The following is a 25,524-nucleotide window of genomic DNA, read 5'->3' as shown; positions in this document are numbered from 1 at the left end:
GGGGGACAGGAACAGCTGGATGAGATGTCTCTCATCATCCACCAGGCTAACCCGGGCTAGTCCACATGGTGGTGGTAGATTCCAAGAGCATGAAAGCACAGGCCTGGACTCTGAACTCAAACGAGGTCATTTCTGTTGCATTCTAGAGGCCAAAGAAAGTCACAAGGCGAGTCCTGATTAATGGGATGGGAAGATAGATTCCACCTCCTTATGGAAGAAGCTGCATAATATTGTGGCCATTTTTACAACCCATCCACGAGAGCTCTTCATTCTGCAGCATAAATATTAGCACCTTCAAGGAAGAGCTGGGTTAGGAAAAGAAATCCCGGCATCACAATAAGCCCACTTCTAAATCTGGTAATTTCTTATTATGAACTTTCCCTCACTCTCCTCTGACTGTTAATGATGACAAAGACAAAAAGTCTACAAAAGGAATTGCTTTGGGAAAGGCAGTCAAGTATATTGTCTAAGCCTACAGGGTCTAGAAGAAGACAAATCTGGATTCAAGTCTTTTCTTTGCCAGTTATTAAACAGATGACCTTGAGCAAGCCTCTTAACCTTTATGAGCCTCAGTTTCTCCAGACATTTTCAGACTTCCTGGGACCTGTCTCAGCTGCCCTTCCCATCTTGTCACCGGGATGGCCGCTGCTCTGCCCACAGGAAGCCAAATGTGATTAACGTGGTGAAGGGAATGGCACTAGAAGTGACTGAGTACCTGACCCTGGCCCTCAAGGAGTCAAAATTTAAGGAAACAGACGTTGTCACCCCGGAACAGTTTGTGGCAGCTGGAGATGCCTCAGTCCACCACTGTCCAACATGCTGGTGGGCTACAGGGAAAGAACTGAAAGTGAAGGCATACCCACCAATAGTAAACAATTTTTGGTAACCAAAAATGTGCCATGCTACAAGTGGGCAAACAGATGCAATCTTCGCATGAATTATAAACTATCACTGAAGAAGATGATGGCGTTGGGGGATGGGTAGAGCCACATCACAGCACAGGAAGTGCAGGGATAACCAAAACAGCTGAAGACATTACCCTGGAAAGCAAGGACAGTCTAAAACTCCAAGTTTGCTCAAAATAATGTGAGGAGGAAGAAGAGGAAGATGAAAGAAAAGCTGCAAATATGGAAGAAAATGAAGAGAGTGGATTGCTGGAAACGAGGCTATTCTAGATGCAAGGAAAACAGTAGAAGCTTGTAACCCTAAAACGGATGTTGGAGGTGAGGCTGCTATTTTGCAAAGCAGAGCTTACGACCTCTACATCACTTATGAATATTACCAGGCACACAACTACGGTCATTAGCTACGATGGGCAACTGTAGCCTTTAGCAGTGGAGCACATGCGTGGAGACATCAGTCAAGATCACGAGAAGAAAATTGATCATTTAAATCACCCACCAGCTCCTACGTGTTCAGGTCACCCATGCAGGCACGCTGAGGTGACCTTTTTTCTCATGGAAATCAGTGAGACTGTTGCAGAAGGAGGACATTCATGTGTACCTTTTAATTTTCTCGAAATGTGTACAAACTGTCATTCCAACAATAGCCTATGACTACGCAACACACTTCATAGTGCAACAAGCAGAGCACAGGATGTACGCTAATTAATGCTTCTGATTTTTAAAGAATTAACCTATAGATGTGACCATTGGCCATGTTCACCGATATGTACAATTTCTCTAATACAGGGATTTATATGTTTATGCATCAAATTTTCAAAAATGTTCCACTACCAAAAAAAGTTGTGTGTCCCTGTAAGGACCTTACAGACTATCTCCTGCTTTGTGTTTCTTGTCTCAATACAGAGACACTTGTCTTTTCCTCGCTGTTAAGGAGGTCTGCCATCTTTAATGCAGTCTGCCGCTGTCTTTCTGTCAATCACCATCCTCGTGCAGATCCTTCACGGAATCTTTGAGTCTGATTTACATTCAGAACACAGACCAGTGTTCTCTCCTGGACACCACCCAGAATTTCTGTCATTGGCTTAAAGCCAAAGGCATGGGGAAGATCCTGTAATAAGGATGGGTGGGTGGGGGGTCTCTGCGTCCCAGCCTCTCTCTTCGCTACAGCCCTCTGCCTCGAAATGACTGAGGCCACCCAGCTCTGAGAGCCGAGAACGGACAGGCCATCCGTGGGTGGGACTGATTCCCCCCACTCACACCAGGGGAGGATTTTAAGAGGTAGAGAGACCTTCAAAACAACCCTGACATTTGGGTGGAGGATTGTGATCAATGACTAAAAGATCAGCTAAGAATACAAAATTCTGCATTCAAAATTAGGCACAAACTTAATATATATTTAGAATAAGAAAATAAATCTCAACAAACTACATTTTTTAAAAGGTGACAGCACTAACATTACAAAATGCTGGAAAATAACAATAATTTTACTAATTTTCACACACATGCAATTCTATAATAATTCTCCCCACCTTTTGTTGGCTGCATGCTCATTGATCTCCTCTTCATATGACAATGAGCTTGTAATACCATTTTCTATAGAGACAGAAGAAAGGGAATTCAGACTTTCAGAATTATTTTCACTCTGGCATGGGAGAGGGAAACTGGTTTCTCCAGCTTCACAGATTCGTTATTGATGCCACCTAAATTTTTAGGATTATTGACAAACTTGGGTAATCTACCAAGCTTATCTCATGTATGAGCTGTGAGATGTTAGGGGATTTCAAAAGCTTTCTGGTGAAAGTACTATTAGGGTTGACAACATTCATGAAGCAGAGCCTTGGAAGGGCCCCAGGGGTGATAGGCCTGAAGTGTAAGGGTTACTAGCTTCTCAGTAAATCCACGTCCGGTTGGCTTACAAAGCCCTGCCTTGATGGTCCTTGGGCACCACTTCCACTTCATTGCCTATTCTGTCTCCCTCGTTCAGTCTGCGTCACCACTCAACCTTCCTTATTTCTGCCTAACGTTCGGGCTCTCTTCCCATGGCCCAGCCTTTGCACAGGCTGAGCCCCCTGCCTGGCGCTCCCTTCCTACCACATAATTTTTCATTTCACTATCTCCTTCCCTTCCTCCTTTAGTTTCAGTCATCATTCCCTGCTGAATGTCCTCCCTCACTGTGTCAAATCCCCTATCGTAAGCTTTCTTAATGCCATACACCTCTCTCTCAGATCACCAGATGCAAGTTTGCACATTGTTATAGGATTATTTAATTAATCTTTCTCTCTCTCCCAAAAGAGCTCTAGGAAGATGAGGACCACATCTGGCTTTGTTCCCTCATTGTATCCCCAGTGCCTAGTACACAGTCTGGCTCATAGTAGGGGTTCAATAAATATTTACTGACTGAGTCTGGATGACTCAGGGACAAGACACACAAATTCAAATAGATCAGTGAGTTCCCTCTCCCTGAAAAGAAGAACAAATCCAGAAAACAAGGTTTGGCTTCTCTTTGGCTCCATTTCTCCTGACTCAACTGCCTGTTGGTGAATCTCAGACAGCAAGCCAGCCTCTAGGAAAATATCTTCATCCTAAAACATGCCTTTTGCACTTTGAGAAACCACGGGTGTTGCTATAAATACCAGAGGAAATCAAAATCTGAAGTCTGAGGTGAAAAGAAATATGGATGAAATGATTAATAAAATACTTCAGGAAAGGATACAGATGTAGCAAAGCTTTGGGAAAAGCTGACGCTGGGCAGCTGTGTTTTCCAGTAAGATCAAAGGTCCCTGGCCCCACCTTGAGATGCTGGTCTAAACGCCACAGCAGAGTGTGAAAGGAACACGCCTCTTCTTCTGGGCCGAGAGCCCACGTCTCGTCTAGGATTCTGCCATCATGCCTCGTGGATGGGTCTTGGCCTGTCTATCTGGCGAGAACATTGGCTTCTGAAGAGGTCTCCTCCTCTGGTCTATTAGTCCACACTTCTACCACTAAAGGTACATTTCTTTTGATTAGGTAGTGTACTTGTAAAACTTTTAGACTCTTCTTTCTCCAGCTCCATGGAACTCCCTCCCCTGGGGCCTCTCTTAGTCTCTGAGCAATTCTGATAAGAAGAAGGACTCTTAGCCCACCAACAGGTGGCAGCTGGAATTACATATGCTACCCATAGATTTTGAATTACAGGAGTCCCAGACACCCACAAGCCCCTAAACAAGTTCTCTCTTCCAATGAAGGTTTCAAATTACATGCTAACTTGTTGCTTGCCAGGGTGGTAGTTGAGAAGGATTCCAAGTTGAGTCCAGGCTCAGCGAGGATCTAAATCATGCTTGATTAGCAGTGTCTCCTATGGTCAAGGGAAAGGATGGTAATGGCATGCATGCCACATATTTGCTTTCTCTGTTCTAATTCCTAACATTTGGTCTGAGACTTATAACTGGGTTTTAGCCCAATTTTAACTTAAATTTCTCCAGAGTCTGAGGATCTGCCCTGAACGCAACTGACGCGCTGTAATATAATATTTCACAAGTGCTGTCTTGACCCAGTTTTCAAGTCGTAGCTAAAAACTCTCTATTCCCCTTCATGAGTAGTTTGCTAAGCCTCTGTACCAACCACCTCCCTTATTGGGATTCCACTCTCCAGGGCCTGGTACCAAACGACTGGCTAGGGACAGGCCCTAAGCCCAGGAGCCCATGTAATTATTCAAATTAGCCAATCCCCAGGAAGCCTTCAAAATCCACTCCATTTGCCATACATAAGTCGTCTCCTACAGCTCCAGCTTACTGTGATCCTGTCTCCAGGTGCAACTATCTGTGTGTCCCTGCATGGCAGCCTTCTCTTCTCCTCTCATTGGGAGCCATAAGGAACAAAAGTGCTGCCTTTCATCTATCCAAGGGTTGGTGTGTTGTGTCCCGCCATCCAAAGAATCTTTAGATCTTATAAAACACGTGTCCAAGGGCCTTTCCCTGCCTAGTCACTGCCATCCCGTAAGAACTGGACTCTCCTTCCAAAACTACCAGGAATGTCTGTGCATTTGTTTCATATCACAAAACTCTGTTTCCTGGGATGGTTTCTCAGGCCTCCTGCTCCGCCTCTGAGAAGCCACTTTAGCTAAAACTCTAGCTAACATTCAGCGAGTGGATCACCGCTTCCACCCTCAGCATGTGGGAGTGTTGCCTGGGATTCGGGACCTATGGAAGCCCTGACATAAGACCACTTTGTACTTGAGGCAACTGCTCCTTCCTAGGAGCTCTGGTCCAAGGACGGCTGCAGAGCCCACTAAGGATGCCACTTGCAAAATACCTGCAGGAGAGACTGCGGCAAGACAAGGAAACGCCATTCCACCTTTTTATATTTGTAAATATTCTTCTTTTTCTTCCCTCACCGTCACTGCCTCCCTGGTTTGCCGGCTTCGTGGGGAGTCACGCCACACTTTCCTTTCATTATCTGTCCTCAGGACAGACTTTCTTCTCAGACTAAAAGGTGCGAACATTCTTCCCACCCTAAAATGGTCAATTCTGCGAAAATACATAGGATTCTGTAACAGTAGGAGCTCTCATTGGGATCCGAGGATAGTTCTGTGCAATTGGGAAGGCGGACAGGGGTCATGAGAAAGGGCCAGCGCAGGGCCTAAAGCAGATGGAAGGCCCCCCATCCGCTTGGGTAAAGGACACGTCTTGTGGGCAGAGCACATGCAGGGAAATTCAAAATGGGAGCGTTTCATGGAAATTCCTAATGAGAGAATTTTATCAGTGGCAATTCAACCTGAGTTCTCTGGTAGATGTGTCACATGGGGAGGACCATTTCTATTTCTTGAGGCCACCGCTAAAGAGAGAAATTTACAGCCTGGTGTGGTTACAATAACCCAGGATGAAGATAGTCTGGGACCCACATCCTGCGAGGACTTCCAAAAAGAACCAAGGACTCTAAGTCCGGAAAAGAGATGGCGTGAGCTCAAGAAGAAAGGAACTAGGGCAGTCTTTGTTTTAAAATGATGATGATAAGAGCTCACGTCCACAGAAAGTGTACATCTGACAGACACCCTATTTCTTGTACCTCACATCAACATACCTCCTAGGGCAAGTGCCATCACTATGCTCATTGAACAAATGAGGCAACCAAGGCTCAGAGACAGGAAGTGACTTGCCCAGGTCACACAGCTAGAGCCACCAGAGCCAGGATTCAAGCTGAGGCCACCTGGCACAAAAATCAAGTCTCTTAGCCACTGCCCCACCTCTCAAGAAACTGACGTCTGTTGTGACACAAAACTGCTACAGGGTGCCCAGCCTGGCCTCCGGTGGGGGCTCCGATGTGGCTGCCCGACCAGCTCCTCTAGCGCCTGTCCACTAGACACTGGCCCCAGAGGAGCCTCAGGAGCAGCAGGCATAGAGTGATCACCAGAAAAACGGAAACGTCAATCTTCGGGATATATTTAACATGAAAAGTAGGGTGGAGATAAGTGTGTGCCTTGATTTGGGTTAACCCCACAAGCAGACCAAGAGACAGATTTGAGTACAAGTCATTTATTTGAGAGGTAATCCCAGAAAACTATTCAGGCTATGAGGAAGTGAGATGAGGGAGGGAAAGCACATGCAATAAGCGTGTTTTCAAGTAAGTTTCCACGGCGGGTAACTGGAGCTTAATACTGCGGGGGGTCAGTGCACAAATGCTGTTTTGTGGGTTTGACCAGGAACCGTGTACACATTTTACACAGTTATAAAATAATTTTATAGATTAATGTGTATTATTTACATGTTAAATTGTGATTTTTATAATTACCATTTTAAAAGGCAATCCCTATAAAATCAAACTAAAATTAAATAAGTGAATAAATCTACCTATTGAGCTAATGGTCCAATCACATGGATAGAACTATGTCAGGTGATTTGAAGATCCAGTCATCTGACTATTCATCCCCCGGGATTATACCCTGACGAAATGAACTTAAGAAAAAAAAACGAAGCTGTTTTCGGTGATCATCGTTGGTGGTCACGTTGGTATTGTTACTCTGAGACAGGTGAGTGGGGAGGGTGGCATAAAACAAATGTAGTTCCTTTGGGAATTGGAGTATTATTCAACAGGAGAAACAGGAAATATATATGTAAGATCAAAGAAGGTAAGTAAAAACAATGCCGTTTCTTAATTGAAGTTTCACTATAAACTCAAGATGCATTTTCTCTTTTAAACAAAATATGTTTGTCCGATTGGTATCCACTGAAAAGCCGTAGAAACAAAGATGAACTCAGTAGCAACGAGCACCCCAAAACCCAAATTGTGGTATCTAAATGTCATTCTTACTGAAAGAAACAAGGGTTGAGTCTAGGTTTGGAAGAGAAAACATACACGATGAGTCTGGAACATCGTCAAACCAGAGGGCAAGCTATGGAAAACCACGTGGTGACGTCAAAAGGTCTCAGGGACCAACTTAAAGAGTCTCCTGCTGGCCACACACAGAAGAATCTGGATCACAATAAGAGACAACTGTGACGGATTGAAACCCATCAAATACTTCAAAATCCATGAGTAAATGGATTAATGATAGTAATAGCTGATGAACTGATAGTAATGACAGAATAAGCTTATTGATGTCCTACGTCAAATACTGAAGAACCAATTCGCTATTTTGAAAAACAGAAAATAAAGGGAAAGAATTGCACATTACCTTGTCTTTCCTGTATAAACTATTTCTCAGGATGACAAATAGTTGATGAGAAAAGCTTTTCTTTAAAAAGCAACTCAGGGAACGAATGAAACCGGAATAATGGGATCAAAATGACCATCAGTGGTTGCCACCAGCAGAAGGACGTCAACCAGACTTCCTGATAGCAGTAAACGACGGGCACCATGAAGTATGAAGTATTCTTGCCAAAGACTAAACCTGAATCTGATCAAAACTCCAGATAGAACTAGAAATTTACAGGAAATACCAGGGGTGAAGGAATACGTTCAAACACACCGCTAAAATGCAATCAGCAAAATGCAGAATTCGGGGAATTCTTTAAGACAAAAAAGGCAGTTTCTTCAAGAAGTAAATGTCCAGGGAAAAAAGTAGATTAAAAGAGACTTAAAATGCCTATGAACCGACTGCAATAGATAGACTGTATTTGCATCCTCATCCAAACAAAGAAATTATTTTTTAAATAATAAAATAAAATTGGGAAACTTGAACAGATTGGATAACAATTATTATTAATATTTTGGGATATGATCAAAGTATTTTGCTTGTTTTTAAAAAATCTCTGTATTATAGAAGTGCATACTGAAACATTTAGAGATGAAATGATGATATTTTGGGTTTGCTTCAAAATAATACAGGGGGGAAGAGAAGAAGTGTGTGGAGGATACGGAAAAACAGGATTGGTCACCAGTTAATTTTTTTTTAAGCTGGGAGAAGAGAGTATGGAGGACTGTTATCAATCCTGTCTACCTGATTTCTGCTTAATATTTTTCATAATAAGAGTTAAAGTTAAACATACACACACAGCAGTGGCCAATTTTGCTCCAGAGAGGAAGTAAGGGGTGGAATTGAGACGCGAGCTGGAGCAGGGGCATCTGGAGCCAGCAGCATCAGTCCAGAGCATCCTCTGACTCTGCAGAAGAGGCGGGTCTGGTGCCATCCAGGATCGTGAAGACCTCACAGAGCTGCGTGGGGAGGAAGATCCCGGGTCTTGGCATTCAGTAGGTCACCTAGCTCCGTCACTTAGTTACATAGAGGTGCTCCAGCGTCCTCATCTGATGGGTGGGGACCACTGTGGTAGCCATCTCATCCATGGTGGAGAGGATCAGCTGAGCCGATGCACTCACTATGCTGAGCAAAGCTCCTCGCTCCTAGTACACAATTAATCACTGGTAACTATTCTTGTATTATTATCTTCCTCTTTCCTGTGAGCTACCATGGCCCACGGAGATGCTGTGGGTGCAGTATCTCAGCAGAACTACAGCTGTAGGTCCAGACTCCGGACCTGTCCGCATCTCTCATTGGCCATCCTTGGCAACTTCCTGTAACCTGTTGGTCATCAAATGAAAAAATTAACGGAGCTCTCATCTCAAACCTCGATTTTCCAGACCCTCCATTCTCCTCCACTCCCTTTCTCTCTTGCTCCCTCTCCCCCTTCCTGTTTTTCCTCCATCCTTCCTTCTTTCCTTCTTTCCCCAAAGCAGCACTTTCCACTGTGACAAGCGAAGCAATAGTCTAGGCAATAATTTAATTCCTTGCTTCCTACTTAAAAATCCCCCTAATTACTGGGTAATGGGTCCACAGAGGCGTTTGGGCTGGGTGAGCTCTGCCCTGCAGGCACAGCTATAGTTCATCTGTCTGCTCCCTAATAGCACTCGAAAGTTCACACTTATAAACATGTCACTGAGCCCGTAATTGAGTGACTGGTCATTAGGTTCCACGCGCCGTACCTGTGGGTCACTGATCACTCAGGGGTGATGGATCTTTCTCCAATACCTCAGCCAGGCAGGCCACAGAGCTCTCTATCACCTCTCAGCAGGGCATTAGTTTCCGGGAAGACTGCAGCGAGCCCCGGTGAGCCGTCTTAACCACGGACTTCCATTGGGAAGGGCCAGACGGAAGAGAGGGTAGGGCTGGAACACTCATCCTCCTGCTTCATCCACTGACTTTCCCAGAAGCCTCTCCTGGGAGCATCTTCTAGGGGACACTGAAGCTAAAAGGCACCATGAGGCAAGGGGGATTCAGTGCAAGAATAATTGCACTGTGGAGTTAAAGTCGATTTGACAGTAGAGGTATCGTTGCAAGACAAGGAGAAAGAATTGGGTCTTTGTGTTACTGAACTTAGCTCAATGTACTAGAAACATCTATCACCTCTGAGCTGTGTATCCTTGAGTAAGTCACTTGACCTCTCTGTTCCTCGATTTCCTCATTCGTGAAATAGAGATGATAGTACTGCTTCCCTTCCAGGGTTGTGCTGAAGATTATCTGAGATAAATATATCAAATGGTCTAACAGTGTCTAGCACCCAATAGGTAATCAACAAATGTTAGTTTATTCTAAATACATCTACCATTTTCCTCTGTTTCCATCAGAAATGCTCTTTCATATTTTCGATGATGATGGAGATAGATAACATAGTGGCTACTGGCACAGGTTCTGAAGTCAGGATGATTAGAATCAAACTCTAACTCTACTACTCAATCACTATGTGGCCCTGGACAAGTTGCTTAACCCCTCTGAGCCTCAGCTTCCTCCTCCATAAAATGGGAATATTTACGGTAGCCAGCAGCCAACTCATAGAGTTCCTATGGGGATTAAATGAAATAACGCATGTCAATTACCTAACAAAGTAATTGGCAAGTAGTCAGAAGTAATCTTTGAATAAATATTAGCTCTTATTATGGGGCCCATGTTTAAGGAAATGAGGAAAAAACAACTTGATTCATGCTCCATCTTTAAATACAGTATCTTGAAATTAAAATTGTCAAGGAAATTCAACTTTTTAAAATTTAAATCTACCTCCAATTAGCATAATTAGACTTCCCAGTCTGTCTAGGGGAGTAGGGCTTGAGAAAGAGAACAGCTAATTCAGAACAAAATCCATCTTCTGTTTAGTCCCAGGCTGAGCGATGCAGAGTGGAAATGCTGCAGGGGGCTGAGAAGGAAGAAGCAGATGTGGGAGAGAGAAGGATCCGGGCGAGCTGGGGCTACTCTGGGCTGTAAGAACACCAGGGCAGGAGAGCAGGTGGAGGGGAGGGGCCATCCAGATGGTGCCAGGGGGACAAAAGCCCAGAAGCAGGGACACGATGCGTCACATTCGCAGGAGGGTGTGAGGAGTCCAGGCTGCTGACCCACACAGTTTGTGCTAGAAAGGAGTAATAGGAAATTCAACAAACAAAAAATATTTAGTGAAAGGTTGCTCCGTGATGAACATTAAATTATCTCATTGAACCCCATACCAACCCTGTTGCCATTTGCGGAAAATCTTCAACTTTTATTCCTAAGATATTTGGGCAACTCATATTTTTAGTCCATCCGACTGCACATTCCTAACCACGTTTCAGACACCACTTCTGGATTCTTGAGCACCAGGAATAAGGTGGCGCTGCCCAGTGACCAACCCTTGCAGCTTGGGCAGCCTTGGCATCTTCATCCATATGCCAGGATCCATGTAACAATCTAATGGTTTATTTTGCTTTCTTTTTATTACTTTATACTGATATGTTATGTTGTACTGACTGCTGAAAATGGGAAAATGTAAATGTTGATATTAACCACAAGAAACACAGGTTTCAGAAAGGGGAAGCAATTGAACAAAAAGAAATATCTAGGCATCCCCAAAGTGGCAGATGGTCCATCTCAAGTACTCATGGTTCTTCAATTGTTCAACGGTTTATTCAGCCGTGAAGGAAACGATCGGAATGTATTTAACAAATATTCATTTAGAGCTGACTATGTGCTAGGCACTGCTTTAAGCAATTTATAAAATATTAACTCATTTAAAAATTAAAGAAACTCATACAAATTAAAGAAACTAATAAGAGTCATGAGGCTGTATTAGACAAACATAAGTTGAGGGACATCCTACAAAATAAATGCCCTCTCTTCAAAAATGTCAAGGTCAGTCAAAGACGAAGAAAAAATGAGGACCTATTCCAGATCAAAAAAGACTAAACAACATGACAATGAAATGCAATGAACTATCTTTGTTTGGATCCTGGATGAGAACATTTTTTTTTTTGGCTATAAAGGACATTGGAGTGATAAGTGGCAAAATTTGAATAAGATCTGTAGAGTATTTAATTGTACTGTATTAATGCCAGCTAATTTCCTTATTTGGATAATGTTTCTGTGGTAATGTAAGAGAATGTCCTTCTTTTTAGGAAATGAAAACTAATATATCTAGAGGTAAAGGACCACCATGTCCACATTTTACTCTGAAAATGGTTCATAAACAAATAATAAAAATGTATAAAAACAGAAAATGATAAAGCAAATATGAAAGATACTAACATTTGGGGAAATATGAGCGAAGGTAGATAGGAATTCACTGTCTTATTTTTGCATTTTTCTGTAAGTCAAACTATTGAACAAAAAAAATTAAAAATCCTAGAACATATATAGTCAAACATTGCACCTAAATGATACAATATTATTTTAAATTTTAGAACGCATTTTTCTTTCTGGGACCAAACACCACTTAAACTTATAAATCTATTGGGTGACTTTCGAAACTTTCAAATATGCCTTTAGGAAGGCGTTATGTAAAAAAGCAGGAGAGAGCCTTGACAATGAACTTCTCCTGCAGGAACTCAAGTGAGAGATGAGGTCGGCCTGCACTGACATGGCATCCTTGCATTGAGGAAGGTCTGTGTAAATACAGAAGATACTCGGAAGGAAGATGCTCCTGGACTCGACGGCTAATTAAATATGGCCAGAAAGTGAGAGGGAAGAGGAGTCTGGGGATTCCAGCCTTGCAAACCTGGAGAATCCCAGCCCTTGACAGCCTAGAACTAGAACAGGAGACTGCAGACTGAGGTTACATTCTGCCTCTGCTACCGTTTTGCTGTGTGACCTTGGGCAAGTCACTTACCCTTTCTGGATCCCATTGGTGAAAATATGCTATTGTATAGAATAACGCCTTCCCATTCTAAAAGCATTTTCCATGAATCAGCGTCAGGAAGAGCAGCAGTTAATGGGCAGAGGTGACTATGAGCTCAGGGTGGGTGTGTAGTGTTGAGGACAATTACACTTGAGTGGGAATTCAAGGAGTAGTAGCTTGCAACTTATGAAACTGCTGTTTTGTAAGTCAAAAGTAGTCAAATACTATCAATTCCAAATGACTTAACCCAACATGAGAGGTATAAGACTGGAACTGAAAGGAGCCAGGAAGGGATTTCCACATCTGGTACCCACTAGATGGAGGTGAGAGCTAAAGCCCAGAATGGGTCTGCTTTCTGAGGACAGACGGGTGTGGTGTAGGAGCAGAAGAGAGCCTAGAACAGAACGTTGTTGGCCACAGAGATTCCATGAATCATAAAAACAATTATTTATCATTAATATGAATCATAGAAATCACAAAAATGAATATTTATTGGAACTCAGCTGTGGGACAGGCATTCTGCCACAGGTATGAATCCAGAAGTGAATAAAGCAGGTGCATTCCCCCGAGATCTTGAAGATCTTAGTGTAAAAGAGAAAGAGGAGCCGGGATGGAATTATAACTATAGCTACTCATAACACCTTTATTTACTGAGCACTTACTGTATGCCATGCACTTGGGTGAGCCAGACGTGGTGGGTCTGTTTTGGGTTTCCTTTGGTTTCCACTCAGCCACCTCAAGGCCATCATAGCACTTCGTCAGCTGCCCCCTGTGAAAGATCCAGGTGCACAACACATTAGGGGGAAATTGGTATCCTACTGAAGATTTCCTAAGAGGCTGGGAGGGAAAGCGTCACATTGTTCTCCATAAAGCGAAACTTGAACAAATTCCCACTTCTTCTCCCCAACACCCCAATCCCAACGCACCATGTCCCTTTCTTCTGCCTACTGCCTGGTCTTTCTCTTCTCTCCACCTGACCATGGCTGTAGTCCCTTCAAAACTACTCTGTGACCCCAGGCAACCTCATTCCTGCCTTCAGCTTGTGCAGCCCACTCCTCCCAGCAGGGAGCAAAATGAAGCTCTGTTGTTCTTGAAGCTCGTGCCTGGGGGAGTCTCCTCGGTACCTCTGTCAATCCCAAGTTGCTTATCAAAGAATTTTGCTGCTGATGGATGAATTCTTCAAGAACTTATCAGACCGAGCAGGCGTCACGGGGAAAGGAGAAGGAGAGGCTGGGAAAAGATTCTGAACTGAGAAGATTTTCAAAAGATGTGGAGAAGACAGACAGAACAACGAGAGGGAGAGAGGCTTTTTCCCCCTCCCTACCCATTATCTTGAATTCTTACATCGACCCTGAGCAAGATAGCATTACCTACACGTTATAAAGAAGTAAACTGATGTCCCAGGAGAATAAGGACTTTGTTTAAGGCCGTAAACAAGGCTATGGCTGTGCTGGAATGCAAACTCAGGCGCACCTGACTCTTCCCACTTCATGGCATAGAGAGGGAACAGGGGAGGTAGAGAGGCTGCACGGATCCTGTGAAATCCCAGACTAAGACCCTCTTCGTGTGCTTCTTGAGAAGCTAGTGATATACCACGCTTTTCAGCTGTGTGGGGAAGGAAGGTTCTCGTTACCTTCCTTTCCTACCTGGGCTTCTCATAGGAAATAAGAAACCAAAGTCATTTGAATTGTTTGTAGAGTAGAAGGTCATGGGCCCCTAATAAGGTGTTTCCTAAAAGGAACTCTATGAGTTTCATGTACTCAGCTACTTTAACTGCTCAGGAATTATTAGAAATTATTACCTACATAAGAGAGGCTGTCATATACATTACATGAGACAAGGGAGATTTGAGGCAAAACTGAGGTCTCTGGCTCAAACCTGGCCACCAGTTGTCTACACCTGGGCAAATGATGGACTTGCTCTCTCTGTCCCTTTCTCCATGAGTAAAACAGACCTCTTAATGCCACCTCTTGCCTCCTCGGAAGGTGTGTATATTGAAATAATACACATAAAGGGAATTTAAGCAGCATAAAGAAGCTTATTAATTAAAAACATGATTACCTTTGAAGACAATTAAATAATGTTTATTTGTTTAGAAAGTTTTGGAGTGTTCCGACAATGCCCAGCGCAGGCAGTAACCAGAACATTAGGAGCTCTAGCTTCTTCCTAGAGTGAGGTTCTTGAATCTCCTAAGACCTATGATATCTCTTCCTCACCCATCCTAAATGCCAGGTCTGGAGTTTGCCAAAGACCCATCTTCATTCCAGACACGGCGCAGGGGCCCAAGACTGCATTTGCCGCTACGTTGAGTGCTGCAGACGCAGCGATATTCCTAAGGCCAGACCAAGGAAGACTCTCTAGTAAACAGTGACTCAGAGAACATTGCTGGGAAAAACCAGGCACTGGAGCCCTCCAGGGGACACACACCAGGCCCTCTTCCTCCTCCTCTCTCTCACTCAATCTACAGCGCATCACCCCTCAAGGAGGGCAGATCAGTCTCCCATACCAGCAAAGCCGCGTATTGACAGTGCTAATGCCTTCGAGAACTTTACTCTGTGTGACAGGTGAATGAGATTCATTCTAAAAGATTATCCCCAGCCTGTCTCTCGCCTTTTAGAAAACTCAGCCTCCCCTGATGGGTCACAAGAGCCTTCTCCGAGGAGTATCAATCACGGAATGATGCATGGGTGTCCTATGGCAGGTCACCAGCACCCTCTTTACTTACTGAGCCCCAGCACTTAGACCTCATCGAGAGCTGACGGCTGATCCACAGGACTTAAGTCCAATCAGGACTGTGATTTCTCTGTATTAAGGACCGCTTCAGTCTGGCCTGTCATACTCCCCTGCCCAGACACTGCTAAAGCTCTGCTTTCTTTCAAAGTATCTGTACTATGCCTTACACCAAAGATGGCACAAGTTGGCATGGCAATAATGATAGCTATCTTATATTGAGTTCTTACTACAGTGTGTCAGGCTATGTGCTTTATTGAATTATTGAATCTATATAATAATGAATATTATTATTATTCCTGTTTTACAGATGGGAAAACTGAGGATCAGAGAGGACTCAAATCTAGTAAATGTCAGTGATGGATTTTTAAACCCAGGCTATTTGACTCCAGAAACTAAACTCTTAACCACTCTTATATTAATTCTATGTTGATTTCTTATTATTGAGACATCAATATCACAAAGTATAGTATTGTTGTTAAATTGAGTACATACTATATATGGCTATATGGGATACCTATGAGTAGAGGAAATCTTTAATTTCAGCTTTGTGCTTTTCTTAGTAAATTTTTACTATGAGGATGTGTTACTTGAAAGTTAATTAATTTGGCTTTGAAATGTTTCAAATATTTATATAAGTACAAGGAATAATATAACAAAACTACATACCCACCACTCAGATTTAACAAATACTATTTTGTCATACTGGCTTCAAAATTTTTTAAGAAATAAAACATTCCAGATAAAAATGAGAAACTCCTTATTCCACAACATCGCTTTTCTCTCTTCATGCCTCGAAACTCACCAGTACCCTGAAGTTGGAGTGCTGTCTTTTCATCCACGTTTTTATGTTTTGTTTTGTTTTGGTTTGGTTTTTTCTTAAAGATTGGCACCTGGGCTAACAACTGTTGCCAATATTTTTCTTTTCTGCTTTATCTCCCCAAACCCTCCCTGTACACAGTTGTATATCTTGATTGCACGTCCTTCTAGTTGTGGGATGTGGAATGCCGCCTCAATGTGGCCTAACGAGCGGTGCCATGTCCGCGCCCAGGATCCGAACCCTGGGCCGCTGCAGTGAAGCACGTGAACTTAACCACTCAGCCACAGAGCCGGCCCCCCGTTTGTATGTTTTTACTACCTGTGTATGTATTCCTGTCAGCAGAAAACATACTACATACGTATATTTCCACAAATAACATATAGTAATCCTGCTGACTTTTCATGTGCGTCTTCCTTCCACAGGAATCCACACTGGGCTTTCCTCTGCTTGGCTGAGTTGTTCACTGTATCTCAGTCCACATTTCGTCACTCTGTATGGTTCAAGATTACAGATCCCAGGGCCAGCCCGGTGGCACAGTGGTTAAGTTCGCATGTTCCACTTCAGCGGCCCGGGGTTCACTGGTTCGGATCCTGGGTGTAGAACTATGCACTGCTTATCAAGCCATGCTGTGGCAGGCATCCCACATATAAAGTAGAGGAAGATGGGCATGGACATTAGCTCAGAGCCAGTCTTCCTCAGCAAAAAGAGGAGGATTGGTGGCAGATGTTAGCTCAGGGCTAATCTTCCTAAAAAAAAAAAAGGTTACAGATCCCTCCCACTTTCAGCAAAGAAAGCTTGGGCTTCTGTTTATTGTTCTCTGTGCTGTTTAGGGCTGCTTTCAAAAGGAGGGAGTAGGAAACCAGATCTCTCTGATTCTTTTTCTGCATATATTTTAATGAGCTTATGGTCTTTGCTCTTTGGTCTGATAACAGTATGAATTGCATTAGTAGATTTTCTGAGGTTAAGCCATCTTTGAATTCCTAGGATCAACAGCACATGGTCATGGTCTGGTTGTGTTGTTCTTGTTGCTGCTGCTGTCATTTGGCTGGATCAGCCTGTTAACATTTTACTTAGCTTTTGCTCACCTATCTTCATAAGCGAGATTGACTTACAATTCTTCTATTTAGCTGTCTTTTTCCATTTTGATATCAAGGTTAATTTGAAACATTTACCAAGTTGGAGAACTTTCCACTTTTCTATATTCTCTGAAATGACTGTTTATTGAAGTTTTGGTAAAAGATGCATAAAACCATCTGTGTCTAATGCTTTTGTGGGAAGGTATTTTTTCATTACTGATATAATTTATTTAACGAACATGGGTTTATTCATATTTTGTATTTCTTCTGGAGATAATCTAGGTCATTTATAATTTTTGAGAAAATTGCCCATTTTATCTAAATTTTCAAATTGATTGACATAATATTATTCTCATTATTTTCATGTTTATGATTCCTGTTCATGTTTGTATATATATTTCATAATCTATATATTTCATATATATGTTTAATATACACATTTAATATATATATGGGTATACAGCCCTCTTTTAGCTGTAGCTCTACACTCTTTTCATTTTCAATATTGTTAAGTTTACCTTCTTTCTTTTTCTTTTGCCCAGTCTCACCAGAGGACTGGCCATGTTATTAGTCTATAAAAATAGAGAGACAAACAGAACTTTTCCTAATCCAGTGTGTTTTACATACATATGTACATACATGCATTGTTTTACCAAATAAAAATGGCAGAACAGAGGTTACCTCAGCTTCTAGAAAGACGCTATTCTTACTAGTATTTAGGGAGTAAACCAGAGCCACCACATAAAGGTGACTTTCCCAGAAGCAGCGGCTCCTGCTCATTGTACTGTCCTGCTCTCTGGAGGCAACCAAGGTCGCAATTTGGAATCAGATGCACCTGTGTTGAGGCGCTTCCCCTTCCTGCATGGATGACCTTGAGCAAATGGAAGCGAAAATGCCCATCTCAAAGGCTGTGGGAAGGATTACCTGGAAGAGCAGCCTGGAAAGTCAGGATGGATGAGTTCGTAAGAGCGAGATCTAGAGCTGGGGAAGTCTGGGTTTGAATCCCAGCTTAACCACTTGCCAGTGGTGTGGCCTCGGTGTTCCTACTAATTTGTAAAAATGAAATAAAATACTTACCTTGAGTTGTTGTGGGAATTAAATTGTGTATCTGTTTTGCATAGTGCTTAACACAGAGAAAGGAAATATTCAAGAATTACTATTGTTGCTGCCACTACAATTATTATCAGCCTTATTTGGGTAAAGGCCTTAGCTCAAGGCTTCTCAGTGAAGGCTCGGAGTCCCCTTTCCTCATTCCTCTCTTGGCTGAAGCCAGGCACAATGAGGTTGGCACAGTTCTGGCCGGTCTAAGCCTGGCTCAGCTCTGACCCCAGGAGCTAGCACAGTCACCCTCACAGCTGCTCACAGCAAGCAGCAAGCCTCACATTTCCAAAGGGGAGAAAGTGTGGGTTTGAAAATACAGTATCCCATAACCAGTGATTCCCTAGACATTCTATCAAAACTCTCAAGAGTGGAATTATACCCAAGGCTAGCAAAATTATACCCTAGGTCTGCTTGTATAACGTGGTGGTTTTTAAATTGGGCTCCCCAAAGTCCTAGGGATTCCATGAACCAAACTTCCCTTTTCCCCACCACACACTAATGAGAGACAGAACACCATACCCTCCCATCTCAAATCATCCAGAAATTTAGATAATGGGCATTAATATAAAGCTTCATTTAAAGAAAGGATTCCACAGCTTAAAGCACACCCAGGGCTGGGAAGCATCAACGTCACTCAGAGCCAGGACTCTCAATCTGCCCTTTGGCCTCCTGTCTAAGATGTTTAATATAGAGGAAGATATCATGAGCTCCTTTGGGTCTTGGTTTCCACATCTGTAAACTAAGAAGGACAATAACTAACTGACAGCACTGTGTGAGGCAGACGGGAGGAAATCAACAGGAAATTGTCGTGAAGTCGTGCGCACATGTTGTGCACAGTGTCAGCCTGACACTTTTCCCTACTGGAAACATGCCTATGTCATCTAGAGAGAGTGTGACAAAGTTAGGAAGGCTGGAGGAGATGAAGAACAGGCATTTAAAAAGCCTAGGGAGGATCTGGTCAAGTCATGGAAGAAGCAGAAGAAAGCAAAGAGCGAAGAGAACCACGCTACAGAGGCAGATGTTGAAATGCCAGGGTGGAGCAACTCTCAGAAGTCTAGGGGCTGCTTCTCCTACTGGTTTTTCCCGGTTGAAGTCTGAGCAGTGCTACCCTCCTGCCACCTCCACATTGCAAATGGCAAAGGGGGCCTATGGGCAGCTGATGTACAGAATCACTGTGAGCAAGAGCAGACCCTGAACCATGCAGCTGGGGTGGCAGCTATCAGATGGGCCAGAGGGCAGGAGGCCTGGATGTAGCCATCAGTCCAGTTGAGAGGGGCACATTCAGACTATCAAGGTGATGTTGGCAAATTGTTTCCATCTCATGGGTAAGTCCAATTGAAGGGCAGTGGCTGCCTGGAACACTGTGTTGCTCACTAGCTCCGTGATTGACTAGTGAGGTCTCTTATGGGCAAAGGATGGAGGACAGTAGCATCCACGCCACATATTTGAACTTGTACACCAGATAGAATTAAGTATCCTTTTCCCTTTTCTCATGTGTCATCTCCAGAGAGGCTGTGTTTTGATGTGGCTAACATTATGTGCCAGATGCTGCAGCAAATGCCTTTGTATTAGCTCATTTAGTCTGCCAAAAACACTGGTAGGCTAATTGTGGTTATTTTTTTTTAAACACCTATCTTCCAGAAATACATATAAAATGATAATGGACAAAACACAATGTTTATGAATCTGAAATTGGCTTCATAACAACCCAGGAGTAGTGGTAAGGTACAGTTGGAACAAGAGCGCCATGAGTTCATAATTGTTGAAACTGGGTGATGGGTACATGGAAGTTCATTATGCTAAGCTCGTTACTTTTGCGTAAGTATCTGTTTGATATTTTCCATTAAAAAATTTTTTAAAACCCTGTTAGATATTTATGATATTATCCCCATTCATATACAGGAAAACTAGGGCTCAGAGGTTAATTAGATTCCTAAGGTCAAAGACCTAATAAACAGGCTGTGGGAGGTGCCAAGGTGTGCTGCCCAGAAGCCCTTCAAGTGACTTACTCACTGCCTCTCTGCAGGGGCGCAGTCAAGGGCCAAACTCCAGTGGTCAGCTCCTTCAGTTTCTATCTCAGCTGCGTGGGACGACCTTATCCAAGATCACATCTTTCCTGGGGAAGCCCGTATACCGTGACTGAGCAAAGCAAGATTATAAAGGCTCAGCCATTTCTATTTAACCCAGGACAACTTCAATGGGCAATGCTCATTCCAGAGCCCTCTTCTGGGTTGGCCCAGCCTCTGTTGGACCTGCACCCCAAGTTGACTTTTCCTTCTGCCCAGTCCTGCTGTCACTCTGCTGATCCCAAACAAACACCTTGCATCCCAACCTGCATCTCAGCATCTCCTGGGGAAGGCAGCCTGAGACACAGGGGAGCTGAGAGCTGAGCCTGAATGTGAACGTGCAGCATGAGTGAGTCTGCCAGGAAGAGGGTGGGAGCAGGTGCTTCTGAGAAGCTCCTCAGTACTCATTGTTTGGAACCCAGTCTCTCCCTCAGCCCGGTGGTGAGGAGACCTGCACAGATCAGGAGCTTGTGAACATGAGAGACAAAATGTAAGACTAGTCCCAAGTCGAGGCCTTTCTGAGCAGCGGGAGGGCGCTGCTGCTGAGTTCAGAGAAGAGCGGGCTGGCATCAATTCCCCACAGGCCCAGCTGGACACAGCCGCAAGAGCACTTTGAAGGCAGCGGCTGGTGCCCTGGCTCAGGGAGCCCACCGAGGCCTCCCAGCAGCCCGACCTCAGAGGCCAGGCCCGCTCCCCAGCACCTCTCCATGGAAGTAACTCAGCGAGACGCTGCTGCCGGCAGGTGGCTCTGAAAACGCCCCGTGTAATTAGAAATCTCATTTTCATTCCTGGTCTCTGGTTTGCATGGCAAAGAGAGCAGTTTTTCTGGAATGAATTATCCCCTCCCTGCAGATGTCTTCAAAGGCTTATAATCCAAAACGGGCTCTCTGAGACCCAGCCTCCCCAGGGCTGCCAGTGCACACAGGAAGTCACTCCTTTGCGGGCACAGATGGGCTTTTGAAAATGTACGAACGGTGCTGATGTGGCAGAAAATACTGGCCACAGGGGCAAGAGTCAGTGTCCCAGGTGCCTGGATCTTAGGGGAGTTCAGAGTGCCTTATCCTCACCTTCACTCAGAGTGAACTCATCCCGGTTCGCCCGGGACTGTCCCAGCTTTAGCACTGGATGTCCCACGTCTGAGAAACCCCTTAGTCCCAGGCGAACTGGCCGGTTGATCACTTTCCCTTCACTCAGTTTGCAGGGGTCAAAAAGCAGGGGGGTTGAGGTGAGTGAGCTCTGATCAGCGATCAGTTAGCAATAAGGCCCTTCTCTCTGGGTCAAATTGAAAACAAGTATGTATGTGTGTATATAATACTATATATACTATATACATTGTGTATGTGTATATATGTGTAAATATACCATATATCCCAAATACGCCAACTTTGTAGCCAATTGTTCACGCATTTATTTTTAGCAAACATATATTAAGCCCCTACTGTATGTCACGGCCAAATAATAACATAGACTAAGGAGCTTCTGGTCCGATGCAGGCATTCTTTACCTACAGGCTCCATAGAAGGCTTCCTGGCAGGTAGGGTTGGAGGGAAGTCTGCAAACTCTCTCAAATTACTGCAAAACTCTCTGTGTCAAGATGTTCACAAGATAAAGAAGTTTAAAAATCCGTAGATGAAGAAATAAACATAAACAGATCATTACAACATAGCACTGTTTCTCAAAGTATCTTCTGTGGACCGTGAATACTAAAATCCTCTAGCCTCTTGATTCTCAAGGTGTGATCCAGGAACCAGAAGCATCAGCCTCACACAGGAGCTTCTTAGAAAGGCAGATTCTCTCGCTCTGCCCTGGACACACTGAATCAGAATCTTCTTTTTCACGAGGTCCCTGGGTGATTCAGGTGCACGTGAAAGTTTGAGCGGCACCGGTTCCTGTGGTAGCTGCTACGTCGGTTGCCCCCCGGGAACCACGCCTTCCAGTGGGAGTGATACAGGGCCAGGTCCGGGCCTCCACAAGACAGAGTTGTTTCTGCTTTCACACCCTGAGGGGCTCTGAAGCTACATGGAGAGAGAGGGGCCCAGCAGTCCCAGCATCCCAGCTGAGCGAGCCCAACCAAAATGTGGCATGTAGCCACACGGTGACCACTGTCAGGAGCTGCCCAGCCAAGTCCAGGCCGGATTGCAGAGTTGTCAGAAAAAATTAGATCGGTTCCCAAGACAGAAATTGCTGCAAAACAACCCCCAAAGCGTAATAGCTTGATACAACAACCATGCATTTGCAGGATCTCTCCCTGTCCGCACGGTCTCCCCTCTTTGTCTCCCCAGAGGGTAGCTGGACTTCTTATGTGGTAGTTCAGGGCTCCCAAGCATGCAAAGTGGGAGTCCAGGACTTCATAAGGCTTAGGCACAATGTCACTTCTACTGTATTCTGTTGATTTAAGGAAGTCACATCCCAGCCTAGATTCGGGGGAAGGGCATGAACACTGGGAGGGATGGTTCACTGAAGGCTGTCAATACAACAGACTATCAGAGTTATCAAACTTAGCTGCACATTGGAATGACTTGGATTTACAAAGTACCAGTACCCGGGCTCCATCCCCAGAGACTCTGATTTAACTGGTCTGGGATGCAGCTTTGGCATGGAATGTTTTTAAGTTCCCCGGGAAGTTCTAATATTCAGCAGGATGTGATAACCACCTATCTAAAGTGCTTGCTAGAAAGTGCAGATTCTTAAGTTTCACCTCAGACTTCTTGAATCTGAGACTTTGTAAGTGGGACCCATGGAAGTCCGCCTTCTGAAGTGACTCCCAGTGAATCTTGCCTCCTGGAATTCGCCCTCTTCTTTAACCCACTCAGCCCAGCATCCCACAAGGAACTGAATCCTGCCATCAATCACGTAAGTAAGTTTGGAAGCAGATTATTCCCCAGTCGAGACTTCAGATGAGACCTTGGCCCTGGCCAACACTTTAACTGCAACCTCCTGAGAGACCCTGAAGCAGAGGGCCCAGCTGAGCCATGTCTGGCTTCCTGACCCACAGAAACTATCAGATAATAAATGTGCATTGTTTTAAGCTACTAAGTATTGGGTTCATTTGTTACGCAGCAATAGAAAACTAACACAGGGTCTGAGAATATTTTTGAGTATATCTCTAGACAGTTCTTCTGTGCGTCAAAGTTTCAGAATTTCTACAATGCACTATGGGAAGTGTTATAATAGAAGACTAAATGTCTGGGACATGAAGGAAACCTTTAAAGAACAGATGACGTTGAGTTATGAAGGATGAACAAGAGACCACCAGGTGCAGAGGGGGCAAGAGATTCCGGAGAGAAGGAAGTGCATTTTCCATCCGCCTAGCACAAGCTCCCCCTCCACCACCAGCACCCTTTGCCCCAGACTCATACTTCAGTTCTATGCTTAGATATTATTTTAGTTAGGAGGCTTTTCTATCTATCCCTGGGCTCATGCAGGTGGTATGTCAGGTGCCCCAAGAGCCCCTGCCATGTCCTGAGCTCCCCCTAAAAGCAATGCCTAAGATAAGGGCTAGCAGGCGGATGATTTACTATGGGAAGTGATCCCAAGGAACAATAGTCAGGTCCTGGGAAGAATGAAACAAGAGGAAGGAAAAGACAGAACAAAGACGTGTTATGGAGCTTGAGCAACTGGGACTCAGTTCTGCAGGGGCCCTCTAAGGAGCCATGGGGAATGCTTTTCAGAATTTCCACCCAAAGTACAAAAATGGGGGTTCCTGTTTTCCAAGGGCCAGAAGTGCTCCATGGAGTGTTAACTCCTTTGCCCTTCCAAAAAGTCCCATGCTTCCAAATTGAGCAGGTTCGCACAGGCCTCCCACGCAGCAGTGACAGGACAGTCCCATAACAGATGGCAAGAGGCTCAGCCGAGACAAGAGGCCACTGCGTTTACCTGAGCACAAGTGGTTCACGCAGCAGTGGGTGGAGTAAAAGGTGTGAGGGGTGGGGAGGGATGAGGAGATGTGATGTCAGGCTCAAGAAGGTCCAACACACCCCATCGACAGTTTTACCGTTGATTCATCAGTGACTCTCTTTCTTATGAGACTGCAAACTCTGGGAAGGGAAGAGTCTTGTTTCTTAATGTACCCTCCTTTCCCCAGGCACAGGGGCTGGCCCATAACAGGGTGCCACAAATATTGCGTTAATTAACCAATTTCAGCAGCATGGCTCTAAGGGCCTGGAACCTGGGGCCTGGGATACCAGAGGTGTTTTGGTCGTGAAGTGAGAGCTGAGCTGGGTCAACTCTTGAGAATGTTGGAGGTGGGAGACAGTGGATACACTTGAAAGGTCAAAGTCATCACAGAAAAGTTTCCACCAGTTGCTTCAAGTCTTAGAGGCGGAAGGGGATGTCAAGTCCCCAGAATAGAACCTGAGAAATGGACCCACCAACCAGCAGAAAAGGGAATGTAGTAGTATAGTTGGTGCCCCACTCAGATCTCCTTTGCCAGGCCACTGTCCCCATCACTAGCAGCTCCAAGCTGTCCCCTTTTCTGAGAATTGCCCTTGGTGGACAGTGTGCATCTCACCCGGAAATGCCTGGGAATTTACTCCCTCCTTCTCCCACTAGGGGAGGTCCCACCCATAACTGACTGAGCCTGGGATGCAAAAGCCCAGCCCCCATGCCCTAAGGTAGGAAAACTGTGGAGCCGTGCATGCTCCAGGGCTCCCCATGGGTTCAGGCTGAGGCTGGTCTCCAGCTAAACCCATGTCTTGGCCTAGCATCCTCCTGTGCCAATTCTGCTTCCCCTTCCTTCATCATGAGTTTCTCCCATAGGACATTCTTTTAACAAAACACTTATAAGAGAATGTCTGTGTCAGGCTCTGTTTCTAGGGAACCTGGCCCAAGAGAGTGAATGTGTGAGTTGCCATTGCCTCAACCACAGCCAAAGGAAGAACTGTCCTTAGGGAGTCAAACTCCTGGGCATCTTAAATCTCTGGCAAATTCAATTCAGTTCATTAAGACTTTATTGATACTACAATGTGCCAAGCCCTGTATTAGGAGATGTGGCATGTGTTGTCTTAATGCCCACGACTGTACTCCAGGATGAGCATGTGTACTGGTTTTCTATTATTGCATAATCAATTACCACCAACTGGGTAGCTTAAAGCAACAGAAATGTATTATCTTACAGTGTTTGTGGGTCAGGAGTCCAGGCCTCGGCTAGCTGGGCAGTGGCCTCATCTTGAACTCTGGGTCCTCTTCCAGGCTCATGCAGGTTATTGGGAGAATTCAGTCTGGCTATTGCCTGATTGAGGTCATGTCTTCTTGCTGGCTGTCGGCTATGGGTCACTTTCA

At 44.5% G+C, this 25,524-nt stretch overlaps 1 pseudogene; it reads left to right on the top strand.

Moving 5' to 3' along the window:
* Window positions 1-562: 562 nt before the first annotated feature.
* LOC103562268 (ubiquitin-like-conjugating enzyme ATG3 pseudogene) lies at window positions 563-1,611 on the top strand (annotated as a pseudogene).
* Window positions 1,612-25,524: the final 23,913 nt, after the last annotated feature.

This window comes from Equus przewalskii, chromosome 21 (assembly GCF_037783145.1).
Source record: "Equus przewalskii isolate Varuska chromosome 21, EquPr2, whole genome shotgun sequence".
In the NCBI taxonomy this organism is placed as follows: Eukaryota; Metazoa; Chordata; class Mammalia; order Perissodactyla; family Equidae; genus Equus; species Equus przewalskii.
Note: the sequence above shows the minus strand (reverse complement) of the source record. Positions and strands in the feature narration are given on the sequence as shown.